Source organism: Apium graveolens, chromosome 5 (genome assembly GCF_009905375.1).
Source record: "Apium graveolens cultivar Ventura chromosome 5, ASM990537v1, whole genome shotgun sequence".
Taxonomy (NCBI): domain Eukaryota; kingdom Viridiplantae; phylum Streptophyta; class Magnoliopsida; order Apiales; family Apiaceae; genus Apium; species Apium graveolens.
In genome coordinates, this window is record NC_133651.1 from 29108745 (window position 1) to 29123346 (window position 14602).

The following is a 14602-nucleotide window of genomic DNA, read 5'->3' on the forward strand; positions in this document are numbered from 1 at the left end:
TCCAACTCAAACTCCTGAAGTAAAAGAACCCATCGAATCAGTCTAGGCTTCGAGTCCTTCTTCGAGATGAGATAGAGAATCATAGCGTGATTAGTGAGACTGTCTTCTTCGTCCCAAGCAAATAAGATCGGAACTTTTCAAAACCATAGACAATAGCCAATAGCTCTTTCTCAGTAGCAGTGTAGTTCAGTTGAGCACTATTGAGGGTCTTACTAGCATAGTAGACCACATGAAATATGTTGTTCTTTCTCTTCCCAAGAACTGCTCCAACTGCATAGTCACTTGCATCACACATCATTTCAAAAGGTTCATCCCAATTAGGGGCAGTTATGACCGGTCTCGTGATTAACCTCTTCTTTAATCGCTCAAAAGTAGCTAGGCACTCGTCATCAAACTTGAACGAGACATCCTTCTCTAGAAGATTGCATGAAGGTTTAGAGATTTTAGAGAAGTCCTTGATGAAACGCCGATAGAAACCCGCATGACCAAGAAAGCTGTGGACTCCCTTAATAGAAATTGGTGGGGGAAGATTCTCAATGACCCCCACCTTGGCTTTATCCACCTCGAGACCCTTACTAGAAACCTTTTTCCCAAGAATGATGCCCTGTTGCACCATAAAATAACATTTCTCCCAGTTGACACTACTAGAAAAAGTAGAATATACATCGCTTCAAAGACATCGGTTGCTTATTGCACTGATGTAAAAGGTGTTTTAGACATCGCTTGACATCGATTTTGAGCAAGCGATGTCTTTTGTGTTTATAAACATCGGTATTTTAGCCCAACTGATGTTAAAAGTCTATTTTAAAAAATTTAATCAGCGCGCCTTCCCCATTTCCCCCTTAACCAAATAATTCATTCCCTCTTAAAGATTTCCCCCTTATTTTTTGCCTTAGAAAAATTCCCCCCTCTTTTCAACCAAATGTTCCCCTCTTTTTAGTTAAAAAAAATTAAAAATCAAAATCAAAACCATAAAACATAAAACACAGATTGTAATATTAAAACAAAAAGTCCCCTCTCTCGTCTCTCACTCTTCTGTGCTCTCATCCAAGAACACCCACCACTCTCTCAATATGCTATCTCTCTATGTGGAATGTTGTCTCTCCATTGTGTTGTCTTCTCTCTCTCTCTCTGTGGGCTCTTATCTCTCTCTCTGCTCTTATATCTCTCTGTGCTGTCTGTTTAAAGATAAGTCGAAGTTTAACTCGGAGTTCAAGTTTAAATCGGGGTTCAAGTTGGGGTTCAAGTCTGAGTTGGAGGTTAAAGATTGAATTAAGTAAGTTTTAAACCCTAATTTAGAATTGGGGGTTTCAATTTGAAAACCTAATTTTTTAATATTAATTAGTTGAGTGATTGTTCTTATTGTGCATAATACATTGAACATGTTAATATAAGTTGTGTAATTTTTCATGTTTTTAATCATTTTCAGTAGTGTTCTACATTGGGTAATTTTTCAATATTTTAATTATTTTTAATTTTCTTGAGCATTGTTATGTATTCGTTTCTTGTTATGGATTTCCAGCCTGTTAATTTATTTACAGATACACCTCGCTTCGTGATTCCGACAGAAGGAGGTCCTTAATAGGAATATACTACCTCAATATGCTTCCTAGCCTCCCAACTAATGCCTTATTGAGTATATTTGTATGAGTTTACTACTGTGTTTCTTAGAGAGGTACAAGAAGGCCAGCTCTTATACCCTTAACACTCCTTCAGTTTCGGAAGCCAGTGTTCAGATCTGTATTATCAGCAACATAACAGGTTAAGAAGCCTGAAAACTACCAGACGCAAATGATTTATATTCGAAGCTAACAAATTTTCTTTTCTGGTTTAATTTGTATATACTCTAGATGTTAATTGCCCTATGCAACAAACACTACAGGAAATCAGGTTTAATTATGTAATCTAAGGGTTATAACAAAACTTGGGCATTTACACATACTCTAGATAGCATCACTAGTTTTGTCTGGACAAAATGTTCTAAAAAGAAAAGGTTGCCCTAATAAAATGGAGAACCTCACAAAACCAAAAGTATCAACTGCATAAAATGCTGATGATAGTTTGAATTTGACAGGTTTTATTGGATCTGGAGGATTTAAGGTTGCTATTCTTCTTGGCAAGTGACCCCTTTCACTTTCTATAGAACACCCTCACACTCTACATAAAAGGTACACAGAGGTACTTCAAAATGGAACAAATCGATAAACCTTCCTCCAGATATGATGAACTAGCGCCAATGTGGAAGCTGGTTCTTGTTTCAGCCATTGCTGCTGGTGTTCAATTTGGCTGGGCTCTGCAACTCTCTCTACTCACACCCTACGTTCAGCTTCTCGGAATTCCCCACACCTCGTCTGCATATGTTACGACCGGCATTTTCTGTAATATTAATTTTGGACTTGGTATAATATTAGAGTTGAATGTGAATATACTTAATGGTTGTACGTTGTGTGAATGAAAATTTCTGCATTTTAAATTTGCTTTATGTAGTATATGATTTTTCAAAGCAAAAGTTTATTTATTTTCCTTACTTTTGATTTATAAGGAATATTCTAAACCTTGGAGAAATTTTCTTTTAAAAGTTATTTTGTTCACAAATTTCAAAAGTGATTTTATAAAATTTCTAAAAATCCAAGTTATTTTATGGAATAAATTTCATAATTTTTCAACTTGTATGTTATTTTATAAAAATAAATCTTTACAAATTTTATTTGTTATAATTTGCAAATTACATAGAAGCCCTTGCATGCAAATCACCCTCCTATTCTCTCAAAGGGCAAATAAGACCTTTCCAACCCCACTAACTCATTTGTTGATTACCAAATTACCACACTAACCTTGCATGCAAAATGGCCTAACTTTAGCTAGAGGTCATTTTTGTACATTCTCACTTCCACTCATTATTTTGTCAACCCAAAAGCGTAAAACCAAAAACCAAGTGGGAGAAGTCATTTTCACTCACTCCACACTCCAACACACCTCATTTTTTCTCTCCTCCCCTCCCTTGTTGCTATCGGCCGGAGCCCCCTTCCCCCACTCCCTTCCATTTTTCATTCCATTTCTCATCTTTCCTAGTGTAAATCTTCTACCTACATTCATTTTATATACTTCCCAAGAGTTTTGTGACTTGGGAGTGGAAGTTTCATGGTTACATGTGTAGTTCTTGTGTGATCTCCAAAGAGAAACTCTTGATTCTTGTGAATTCAAGAGCTCTCTATGAGATACATTTTATATATGTGCTAACTAAGTGTTTTATGAAGAAACCATGCTTTAAAATCCTTTGCATGCTACTGAAATTTCATTATATAATCATGTTTAGCCATGCATGCTAGTTTTAAGATATTAAAATGATGATCAACCATGTTTTGCATGCTACTCTTTTCGAAATCATGTTGTTATGTCTAAAAATCTATAAATTCGAAATATATGTGCTTAAAATAGATTGTTTCCATGATAAATTTCTTATTAATAGTTAAGAGAAGATATATTTCATGAATATTAAGGATGAGTAATAGGTACAAGTCGAATTTGCAAGCATTTAAACTTTATGCTTTAGCCGAAATTTTGTTAAGTGTTTCCATGAGTTGCATGTTATATTTTTAGTTGCATGTTGTTGTTGTTGGGCATGGATGATCTCCCCTCCTGTTGAGGCACTATTTTAGGACATTAATGCACTAGGTTTGCTTTGGTAAGGGTTGGATGCTTGGTTTTTAAGCGGGAGTCAAGGTGGAAGGAGATTAGTTAGTGTTTGCATTTTTCCAGATTTGATGCACTAGTTTATGAGGAAGTTTTGAATGAGCATTTGTTGTGCACTTTGAGGCCCAAGCCACCAGAAGCTAGAACTAGGAGTATATAAAATGTTTTAGGTGTTTGTTGGAGGTTTATAAGTCGTTTGGTTAGGTGCACGAGTGGAATCACAAAATCTGTCCAGCAGGGGACAGTTTTGTTGCAACTTAGAAATAGGAAGTTTAGACCATGTCATGGGTAGACCCTCATTAGGCCTTCTTGTGCCTTAGTTAGAGGGAGTGTCAGAGGAGTTTTTCCAGCCATAGTTCATAATATTTGAGTTAGAACCATGTGTCACAAGTTAGTTCAAGTCAGGGCGTTTTCTGCCCAGAAAAACAGGGGAACTATGGACTTTAAGCTTAGGCCCAAGGAGGCCCAAGCTAGGCCCTTGATCCACATCGAGTTTGGGAGATGTCTTAAGGTCAGAAGAGTCTAGTGTAGAAGTTTTGGAGGTAAACTTGTAGTTCAAGAGTGTCTAATGCACTCAAGAAACCATAGATGTCATTCTGAAATTTTCCTTAGCGAGCACTTTCACTTATCACATAGTTTTAGAGCACTTATGAGTGAGACCTAGGTTGACCACTATGGTTGCAAGATAGTATAAAGCCAGTAGAGTAAAAGGCCCAAGTGAGGGTCAATAGGTTTTGGATAGTTTAGTAAAGGCACATCGAGTTAGGAGGCCAAAATTTGGAGACTTTGTCTAGTTTAGCAATCAAGTGACTTAGTTGGGGATCGAGATCATCCAAGCCTAGTGTTGCATTATGGTGTGTGTGATATTATTTGATATTAAAATATGATATGTGAGTATATGTGGCTATGTGTACTGTAATAACCCCAAAATTTTGAACTTTTTGTAACCCTTATGAATAGTGTTTTTGCTGATATTGCTGAATAAGAAAACTGTTCATGCCACACTATGTAGGGGTTTTTTTTATGGATATTCTGATATTTTATTGGTACTCTATATGATATATAAGTGTATGTAAAGATCGTCAGAATCCAAATCCGAACACTTTGATTTTCCGGAAAATCCACCAGATATCGAAAGAATTGAGTATAAGGTAACAGGATAAAAAGGATTTAAATTCAAGGATTGTACGAGAGGATCATAAAAGGAATATAATGTATTGAGAAAGGTTAAGGGAACCCAAGTAATAAGATCCCGGGTATGATCCCTCAAACGATAAACGAAAATGAAAGTTAAGCGAACCGTATAACAGATCAGTGGTCATTAGCCAAATAATTAAAAGCTAATCAAAGAGATTAGTGGGGATGATGTCATCAAACCAATGAGAAGAGGACAAAGGAGGGAGGGTGATATCACATGGTGACATAAGCATGACCAAGCAAGTGTGTTGTTGGTTGAATTAGAACCACACAAAAATTACCATGGTAAAAAGGTAACAAAACAAATCAAAATGTCAACCAACCAAGCCAACAATTCATTTTCACCAAAAACACAAACTTTTCTCCCCATTCTTCATCAAGCTCTCAGCTTTTCTTCTTTTCCAAAGAAAGAAAAATCAAAAACCTAGTTCCAAGCTTTGTTAAATTGCAAGGTAATTATCTAAGACTCCTTATGCATAGTTATGGATATCCTATAAGTTTGAGCTCCTAAATCATTCACAATCTCTTCCTAAAAATCATGGAAGAAGATGGTGAATAGTGTTTTTCAAGAACTAAATTTTTTGTTCTTGAAGTTTTATTTAGATTAAGTTTGGATAAGGACTTTAAGGGTGATTCCAAGTTATTCACTTGATTCTCCACTCTCCAAGGAAGGTATAACCCCTCCAAACCCTAACTTTATTTGAGTAATTAGGTTTAGTTTTGTTGTTATAATTCATGAGAGGCTTGCTAGTTGTAATTGTAGAGATTAGTTGATTTTGTGAAGTTTTTGGAGTGGTAGTTCTTGGATTGTTGATTAATGAACTTAAGTGTAGTTTAAATTCAAGTTTAAGAATAGTATAAATTGATAATATGGAGGTTTTGGGGCTGTCATGGTGAGTTATGGATGGAATTTTGATTGGGTTGTGATTGTGTATTGATTGTGGGTTGATTTGGAGTGGTTTAAATTTGGGTAATCGCGTAAACATAGCCGTCGTAATGTCCGATTTACTTTAGGCTGTTTTTGTTCTTAACATTAGGACTCGTGAACTCACTGCTAGGTTTTGACCATTGCCATGATTAGATAGTTCATGTTACGAGCTTCGTTTTTATATGTAGTTCGTTTGATTCCGATGTACGGTTTAGGAGAAACGACCGTTTTAAGTAACGACATTTCGCGAACGAACCATTACCCCTTGCCTTACTTTGAAACATAGGTTAAAGACCTTAAAGGACTAATTGGAGTATGAAACATTTATGTAAAGTGTATTAGGAAGTTGGTAAGGAACTCGCGAAAGAATCGCCTTAAAACCCCTAATGGTTAATTTATTAAAAATGGTGGAGCCGAGTGTACTCGAGCGACTTAAGAGAATCAGTAAGCGCAAAGCGAGCGTTAGAGTCTAAATTGGTTAAAGTATAGATTTATAAGTGACTTTGGTTTAATTCCAACTTATATGTTGTTTATAGGTTACCAGACTCGTCCCAAGCCATTTATAAATCCCAGTCGCTCAGGCAAGTTTTCTACCTGTTATACTGTTGTGGTGATGTATATATGTATATGCATTATCTTGTGATAGATGCATGTTGGTTAATTAGCAAATTTTGCGATATATTGAAGCATGCTGAGATGGTATATATATGCATGTCTGTTTCGTAATCTGGTTATCTATCTGTTGATTTCAATGCTTATAGTTGCATAATACCTATGCTAGAGATAAGCGGTAATTTGCATATACCCTTAGTATAGGGGACCCAAAGGTGAATTTTTTTTCCTAAAACCGGGAGTCGATGCTCCCGAGTATAATATATGTAACACCCCCAAATCCGGGGTCGGGGATCCGGGTTGTCACGAGTTCCATTTCCCTTAATAACACCCAATCTTAATAAATAATCAACTACTCTGTACTGTGACCCCACAATAAACACACACACCACAAGTTATAGTCTCAGAGATGAATATCCAAAAATAATCACAAGTCGTTTTATTCCACAATTATATGTCAATACACCTTAAAAAGGTTTCTGAATAAATTTACATTTCTTTGCCATTATTACAATTCAAAATTATACATCAGTCTGGTACATCATAAGTTGAAAACCTAGCCTATTGGTAGTTCCTACCTCAGCTACAGCGACATCAACGCCTATAGGAAACTGCGGAACGTTTCCTAATTGCTTGCGAATCGAGAGCTTGGTCCTGTTCATCTTTTCTATCTGTTGTTGTGTGATAAAAGAAGAAAGCAAGGGTGAGCAACAAGCTCACCGAAATAATATGTATAATATTCAACAATATCTGAGCATTCTCATAGTACTCATTAAAGTCTTGGTCAAAAAGAAATGAACCAAGTTGGATAACTTAACGCGACCAAGTCGCAAAATATTCAGTATATATGTATATATACTTTTCAAAATCTTTGAATCCTCTCCCATGCATAATATACATAGAATTCCAGTTTATAACTGTATAAAAATATCGTTGCAAGGTGATCTCATATATCTAACCTTGTATCAATGTTTATCTGAAAATCTTTGTCAGGCATAAGATAATCATTAACTAGATATAAGTTTAAAAGATGAAGTTATAAGATACTCCAATATACTTATATCTTTTCCAAATACTACTTGAACTACCACCGTTCAAGTTATAATCAGTTTCAAAAGTTCATCACATAGATGAGACCACAAGATAAGACTTGAATAGATTCAATCTTTGAATTATCATTTGAAAGAATGAAGTTACGAGATACTTCATTAAGTCCCGATATATATATATATATATCCATATATATATATCTCATACTTTTCCTGAAAACCTCTGTCATGTAAAGTATGAACAGAGTTGCAATATCCAATAAATTTGGAAAGGAAAGAATTTTGGAATAAACCCGATATCTTGCTGATCAGGCAAAGATACCAATAAGTAACCTTTTCTACTAGTAGATGGATGAATCCCCCACCGGTCATCACCCTGGCCTCAATAGGACCTTGTGCTGGACCGCCACCCGGCCTCTTACACGTTGATGGACTGCCACCCAGCCACTTACACTTTGATAGACCGTACCCCAGCCTGTCGCTTATGCCGACTCAATTAGATGGGCTTACTTCCCGAACGTTAGGTAAGTAATCAATTCATTTGTTTTCTCAAAACAGCAACCACGTTGCGAATGTAAAATGCACCACAGAGCTGGATCCCCCAGGTTTTGAGCGAGTATTTAAATCCCCTTTGAAAGGAAGATCTTAAATATAAAAAAAATGAGTTTTGGGGTCCACTTTAACTTTAAAAATCATTTTGAAGACTCGAAAACATTTTTAAGAATGTTTGGAGTACTACTGATTTATTAAAATAAATCAGTCCCGATATATTAGAAAATATCTGAATATTATTATTTAAATAATATTCTCATAAAGATAATCCTTATAAAATAATCGAAGTAGAAGTTTTAAAACTTATACTTGAAATGGATATTAAATAACCAAAGATATACTTATATGAAAGTACTATCTTTATTTGAATAATCGAAAATAAGTTTGATTATCGAAACATTATTCTTTAATAAAATAAAGAATATTATTAAATAATAAGCGGAGTCATAATACCTCGAATGAATATTATAAATAATATTCATTAAATAAAATAAACGGAGTCATACATCCTCAAATGAATATTCAAATAATATTCATTGAATAATATAGACTGAGTCATAAGCCCTCGAATGAATATTCAAATCATATTCAATAATAAAATAAGGTTACTTATTGGTATCTTTGCCTGATCAGCAAGATATCGGGTTTATTCCAAAATTCTTTCCTTTCCAAATTTATTGGATATTGCAACTCTGTTCATACTTTACATGACAGAGGTTTTCAGGAAAAGTATGAGATATATATATATATATGGATATATATATATATATATATATATATATATATATATATATATCGGGACTTAATGAAGTATCTCGTAACTTCATTCTTTCAAATGATAATTCAAAGATTGAATCTATTCAAGTCTTATCTTGTGGTCTCATCTATGTGATGAACTTTTGAAACTGATTATAACTTGAACGGTGGTAGTTCAAGTAGTATTTGGAAAAGATATAAGTCTATTGGAGTATCTTATAACTTCATCTTTTAAACTTATATCTAGTTAATGATTATCTTATGCCTGACAAAGATTTTCAGATAAACATTGATACAAGGTTAGATATATGAGATCACCTTGCAACGATATTTTTATACAGTTATAAACTGGAACTCTATGTATATTATGCATGGGAGAGGATTCAAAGATTTTGAAAAGTATATATACATATATACTGAATATTTTTCGACTTGGTCGCGTTAAGTTATCCAACTTGGTTCATTTCTTTTTGACCAAGACTTTAATGAGTACTATGAGAATGCTCAGATATTGTTGAATATTATACATATTATTTCGGTGAGCTTGCTGCTCACCCTTGCTTTCTTCTTTTATCACACAACAACAGATAGAAAAGATGAACAGGACCAAGCTCCCGATTCGCAAGCAATTAGGAAACGTTCCGCAGTTTCCTATAGGCGTTGATGTCGCTGTAGCTGAGGTAGGAACTACCAATAGGCTAGGTTATCAACTTATGATGTACCAGACTGATGTATAATTTTGAATTGTAATAATGGCAAAGAAATGTAAATTTATTCAGAAACCTTTTTAAGGTGTATTGACATATAATTGTGGAATAAAACGACTTGTGATTATTTTTGGATATTCATCTCTGAGACTATAACTTGTGGTGTGTGTGTTTATTGTGGGGTCACAGTACAGAGTAGTTGATTATTTATTAAGATTGGGTGTTATTAAGGGAAATGGAACTCGTGACAACCCGGATCCCCGACCCCAGATTTGGGGGTGTTACATATATTATACTCGGGAGCATCGACTCCCGGTTTTAGGAAAAAAAATTCACCTTTGGGTCCCCTATACTAAAGGTATATGCAAATTACCGCTTATCTCTAGCATAGATATTATGCAACTATAAGCATTGAAATCAATAGATAGATAACCAGATTACGAAACAGGCATGCATATATATACCATATCAGCATGCTTCAATATATCGCAACATTTGCTAATTAACCAACATGCATCTATCGCAAGATAATGCATATACATATATACATCACAACAACAGTATAACGGGTAGAAAACTTGCCTGAGCGACTGGGGGTTCCAAATGGCTCGGGACGAGTCTGGTAACCTATAAACAACAAGTAAGTTGGAATTAAACCAAAGTCACTTGTAAATCTATACTTTAACCAACTTAGACTCTAACGCTCGTTTTGCGCTCACTGATTCTTTTAAGTCTCTCGAGTACCCTCGGCTCCACCATTTTTAATAAATTAACCATCACGAGTTTTAAGGCGATTCTTTCACGGGTGTCTTACCAACTGCCTAACACACTTACCACAATTGTTTCATACACTAATTAACCATTTTTGGTCTTTAACCTATGTTTCAAAGTAAGGCGAGGGGAAAAGTTTCGTTCGCGAAATGCCGTTACTTAAAACGGTCGTTTCTCCTAAACCGTATATCGGAATTAAACGAACTACATATCAAAACGAAGCTCGTAACATGAACTATCTAAACATGGCAATGGTCATAATCTAGCAGGGAGTTCTCGGGTCCAAATGTTATGAACAAAAGCAGTCTAAAGTAAATCGGACATTACGACGGCTATGTTTACGCGATTTCCCAAATTTAAACCATTCAAAAACCATCACAATTCAACCTCAACCCATTCATACAACCAAAGTCCATCCTTATCACATCATAACAGCCCCAATAGATTCAATATTAACATTTATACTTATGCCTAAGCTTGAATTTAACTATACTTAAGTTCTTTTAACCAAAATAACAAGATTCACCATTCCATTTCACTACCACTCCAACCCAAACTCTAAACCACAAGCATTAAGCTACTATATCACCATAATAATCAAAATCATCTTATTATACAAAGGAATCTAGGGTTTGAAGATGATATACCTTCCTTGAAGTGGTGGGAGTAGCTAGGAAGCCTTAAGAAGCCTTGAGAAGTCTTAGGGATGCTTGGATCTTAAAGGAAAACAAGAAAAATTCAAGTTAAAAACTTTGAAATCACTATTCATTGTCTTCTTCATTGATTTATTGAAGAAGATTCAGAATGAATGGGGTGCTTAAACTCATGATATAGCCATAACTATGCATAAGGATGATTAGGGAATTATCTTACCAATTTAGGAAGCCTTGATCTTGAGTTTTGAAATTTCTTGCTTCTTGAAAATGAAAAAGCCGAGAGCAAGCTTTTGTTGAATGAGAGAAATGATTTTGTGTTTTGATGAAAATGATTTGTTTGGCTTGGTTGATTTGGTTTTGTTTTTGTTTTAGTTAATTACCTTTTTAGCCTTGAACTTTGTGTGGTTCTAATTTAACCACATCTCCTTCCTTCCCATGTCATGCTTATGTCATGCTATGATGTCATCTTTTCCTCTTTGTCCTCTTCTCATTGGTTGGGTGACATCATCCTCTCTAATCCCTTTGATTAACTTCCTAATTGTGTGCCTAATGACCGCTGATCTGTTATACGGTTCGCTTAACTTTCGTTTTCGTTTATCGTTTGAGGGATCATACCCGGGATCTTATTACTTAGGTTCCCTTAACCTTTCTCAATATATTATATTCCTTTTATGATCCTCTCTTATAATCCTTTAATTTAAATCCTTCTTATCTTGTTACCTTATACTCAATTCTTTTCGTATCTAGTGGATTTCCGGGAAAAATCAAAGTGTTCGGAATTGGATTCTGACGATCTTTACATACACTTATATACCATATAGAGTACTAATAAAATCTCAGAATATCCATAACAGAACCCCTACATAGTGTGACATGAAGAGTTTCATATTCAGCATAGTCTGCAAAATCACTATTCATAAGGGTTTCAAAAATTCCAAAAATTGGGGTTATTACAATATATATATTTATATATATATGAATTATTTTTAAAACTATGAATCAAATAAGGTTTATTCGACAACCTTATTTTATTAATGAATATTATCTTGAATATTCATTCAAGGGCTTATGACCCCGTTATTTTATTAATGAATATTATTTTGAATATTCATTCGAGGGCTTATGACCCCGTTATTTTATTATTGAATATTATTTTGAATATTCATTCGAGGGCTTATGACTCCGTTTATTTTAATTAATGAATATTATTATTTGAATATTCATTCGAGGACTTATGACTCCGATTAACTACTAATTATTATTATTTATTTTATTAAGGAATAATGTGTCGATGATCAAACTTACTTTTGATTATTCAAATAAAGATATTACTTTCGTATAAGTATATCTTTGGTTATTTAATATTCATTTCAAATATAAGTTTTACACTTCTACATCAATTATTTTTATAAAGATTATTCTTTATGGGAATATTATTTAAATAATAATATTCAGATATTTTCTAATATATTGGGACTGATTTATTTTATTAAATCAGCATCACTCTGAACATTCTTAAAAATGTTTTGCGAGTCTTCAAAATGATTTTAAAAGTTAGAGCGGATCCCAAAACTCATTTTTATATTTAAGATCCTCCTTTCGAAGGGGATTTAAATACTCGCTCAAAACCTGAGGGATCCGGCTCTGTGGTGTATTGTATATTCGCAACAAGGTTGCTATTTTGATAAAAGAATTTTTGATTACTTACCCAACACTCGGGAAGTAAAATTCTTGGAACAAGTTAATCCATTAACAGGCATCGCCTGGGAAATATCGGTGAGTTCTCCTTTCCAACTAGATACGTCTTCTTGGTGGAGTCGGATCAACAAGTTTCTACTTGGGGAAAGGGGGGACGAGCTTTACGTTTCAGAGTCATGGATTTCATCTGAACTAGGAGTGGCGTAAGTGGTCGAGTGGCGCCGGCCCAGCCTTATTATATTGGCCCAAATGGCCTGGAAGTTCCGCAAGACGGTACATTCCTTAGGAGTCCAGTGTTCGGTTGACAAGTAAATCCGACATGTTCTCCTCTATATGTAGAAAATGGTGGGGTTGCACTACTACGACTGATCATCGTAAGTGGTCTTCCTGGCGCGGTAAACTCCCGTAATGAGTTCTTCATCCAATTGGATATTTCTGCAACACTACCCAGAGCACTTCAATAGAAAGGCTACAGTTGGGCGATTGTTGAGTGTTGGCAGGGTCAAGTTTTCAAAATGATGTTTGCATCAAATAAAGTATCTCGTAACTTTATTTTATTTTGATGATATTTTAAAGATTGATTCTATACAAGTTTTGTCTGGTAGCTTAATCTATGGGATGAACTATTTATACATTGAACGGTGGTAGTTCAAGTAGTATTCGGAAAAGATATAAGTATATTGAAGTAACTTGTAACTTCATCTTTAAACTTATATCTAGTAAATGATTATCTTGTGCATGTCAAAGATTTTCAGAAAAACGTTGAGACAAGGTTAGATATATGAGACCACCTTGCAACGATATTTTTTTATACAGTTATAAACTGGAACTCTGTGTATATTATACATGTCAGAGGATTTCAAAGATTGTGAAAAGTATATGTATATATATACTGAATATTTTGTGACTTGGTCGCGTTAAGATATCAGCTTGGTTCATTTCTTCTTGACCAAGATTTTCATGAGTACTATGAGAATGCTCATATATTGTTAATCATTATACACATTATTTTGGTGGGCTTGTTGCTTACCCTTGCTTTCTTTTTTCATCACACAATAACAGATAGAAAAGATGAACAAGACCAAGCTTCCAATTCGCAAGCGGTTAGAAAATGTTCCGCAGTTTTTTGGAAGCATTGATGCCGCCGTAGCTGAGGTAGGAGCTACCAATAGGCAAGGTTTTCAACTATTAATGAACCAGACTTATGTATAATATGAATTGTAATAATGGAAAGGAATATGTAAATTATTTAGAAACCCCTTTTGAGGTGAAATGGTTTATAATTGTGGAATAAAATGACTCGTGTTAATTTTGGATATTCATCTCTGAGACTATAACTTGTGGTGTGTGTGTTTATTGTGGGGTCACAGTACAGAGTAGTTGATTGTTTATTAAGATTGGGTGTTATTAAGGGAAATGGAACTTGTGACAACCCGGATCCCCGACCCCGGATTTGGGGGTATTACAGAAGTGGTATCAGAGCCAAGCGTTATAAACCTTAGAGATGATGTGACGTTAAGATAATAAGTTCACTCAGATAATAAGAACTCTTGCCACGTTCATGGTCGGACTACTTAACGTAGTACTGACAGTTAAAACCCTTACGGGAACCCTTATAAATATTATGATAGTAACATAGTTCGTTCTCGTATAGGGCAGCAGGGCACCGAACCCTGAGGTTCAGGAGCATTAGCATGAGGATGTTTTATTACATGTTGGAGATCAAATTGTGAATCTGATAGAGTACCCTAACGAGGGACCGAATGAGATTCATATTGAGAATGTTGCGGTTGGGGATGTTATCCCAGAAGGGATTGTTGCCGAGGAGGATCTCGTGGAGGATCCTGACGAGAATGAAGAGAGGACCGCTGAGGAATTGATGACCGTAGTCAGGGCGACTACCAGAGCAAGAATGGCCGCGAGGGTGGCACTAGAGGATGAAGAGTTACCAAGGGCACAAAGGTTAATGAGGGAAGAAGGAGT

General features: G+C 35.1%; 1 pseudogene; it reads left to right on the forward strand.

The window, feature by feature from the left end:
- Positions 1-2236: 2236 nt before the first annotated feature.
- Positions 2237-14602, forward strand: part of LOC141659945 (sucrose transport protein SUC2-like) — a 35029-nt pseudogene continuing 22663 nt past the window's right edge.